Consider the following 2286-nt stretch of genomic DNA (forward strand, 5'->3'; position numbering starts at 1 on the left):
ATTTCCCTCGGGATTAATAAATGATAGCCTAAAACAGGTGATGCTGTTCATCACACGGTTCAGTTAAAGCTCCCCGCGCTCGTGTTTGCATTAGAACTAGAGCTAAAATGCCACTTTGGACCTACGTCCCCCTCTGGCTCTAAGCCCTCGAAATGTAACCTATAGCGCAGCTTTGCCGGTAGGAGGGGGCGAGACTAACGAATGGCTGAAGTTAGGTCAGGTGTCTGGGTGTCTATAATGGTCGCGGTAACACTTTATTTTAGGGATACATCTATTAGCACTAATACATACAATATTAATGCCTGTGTAAGTAACTTGTAAGGCATGTACTAAGCAAAATCAGACAGTTGTTAGACATTTATTTGCAAATGTCTTGTTCATGCACAATAAGGGATTTATTACCAATATAACCTTAGTAAGGACCTAGTATACCTAGATTTCTATTTATGAGTAAGCAGTAAGGGCCAGACTACAATGTGTATAAGCTCCTGGTACACTGTGTGAACAAACCCTGAACAGTGTGAAAACAGATGTAGAATAAGGGTCCCTATTCTAAAGTGATGCATTGCTCAGCCCAGATGGCTTAGGGCCCGCATTACCTAGGGCCCCCGCACTACCTAAGGCCCTGACTCTAAGCCCCCCCCCCCGGGAAGCAAAGTGTGAGAATATTTCTAGTTTTGTATTAGTCTCATTAGACATGTAGATCTCACTTATTCTACTCATTCTTTCATTGTGTAATTGGAAGCACTATATAGCAAGGATTGGGCGTAAACTTCTCAATGACGGTGGGTGGTGAGATGTAATTTGTTCATACACCAATTAGCTTTAATTTTAAAAACCCTACAATAAATGCAGAATATAACGATGAGTAATAGTTTGGAAGCGAAACTAAGCTATTCCTTTGTGATAAATAAGTTAATGTTTGAGAAACTTAGCTCCAAGAAGTGCAGTGCATGATGGGTACGCCCTTAGTCAGAAATGCAATGCATGGCCAATGCAGCAATGATAATATTTCTGTTGTTACGTACATGGCAAATTGTTTGGATAGCAACTAAATTTCACGAGTGAGGGGAGGAGCTAAGGACGTAGGCTCAGAGCTGGGTAGGTTGTCTGTTGGCCTAGATTGCGTACCCATCATGCACTGCACTTCTTGAAGCTAATGTTCTCAAACATTCACTTAATTAGCACAAAAGAATAGTTTAGGTTTGCTTCAAAACTATTATTCTAATGTTCTGCATTTATTTTGGGGGTTTTTACAATTAAAACTCAGTGGTACATGAAAAAAATTACATCTCACCAACCCACCGCCATTGACAAGTGTACGTTCAATCCTTGCTATATAAAGGCTCCTGTTACCTTTCTGACATTAATACGAACAAGAGAAAGCTGGATGACTCAGCGGAGCGTGTGTTAATCATTTAATATACCCTTACAATATGTAGATTGTGGGGGGCTAGATAATGCGGGCCTGGGTGGCCTGAGTGGGCCCTAGGTAAAGAGGGGGACTTTGGTAGTGCGGAGGCCCTGAGTCATGTTGGCTGACCAATGCATCACTTTAGAATAGGGACCCTTATTCCGCATCTGTTTTCACACTGTTCAGGGTTTGTTCACACAGTGTGTCGGGAGCTTATACACATTGTATTCTGCCACTTACTACTTACTAATCAATAGAAATATATGCTTACTGGTCCTTACTAAGGTTATATTAGTAATAAATCCCTAATTGGGCATGAACAAGACATTTGTGAATACATGCTTAACAACTGTCTTATTTTGCTTAGTACATGCCTTACAAGTTACTTACACAGGCATTAATATTGTATGTATTAGTGCTAATAGATGTATCCCTAAAATAAAGTGTTACCATGGTCGCGACGTGAAGGCATGCGGCAGTCAAATATTTGTTTGCATGGATCAACTGATTATATCAAACAAGCTTCGTTGAAATAAGACAACTTAAGGTAAGACAATAATGGGTTAAGCGCCAAGGAAAGCTTTGTGGGGGGGTTTTGTATTATGCGTTTTTCCCCCATGAATCCTTTTTAACGCATTGGTGCAGCAACCAACTTTGGCAAATCGCATTGAAACAAGCTCGTGAAATGCACTTATGTGGTGGTTATCCCTGCGCAGGGCCAGTGTGTAGGCTATATCGCCTACAGTAGGTTGCCGATTTCAGTATAGTCAGTCAAGTAGGGCCCAAGTTATTTGACAACTGTTCAGTTCCTCCCTCCCGACCCCTAAACATTTTACTTAGCTGCTCCCGAAAAATTGCCCCTTTCGTGGCAT

This window comes from Engraulis encrasicolus, chromosome 21 (genome assembly GCF_034702125.1).
Source record: "Engraulis encrasicolus isolate BLACKSEA-1 chromosome 21, IST_EnEncr_1.0, whole genome shotgun sequence".
Classification (NCBI taxonomy): domain Eukaryota; kingdom Metazoa; phylum Chordata; class Actinopteri; order Clupeiformes; family Engraulidae; genus Engraulis; species Engraulis encrasicolus.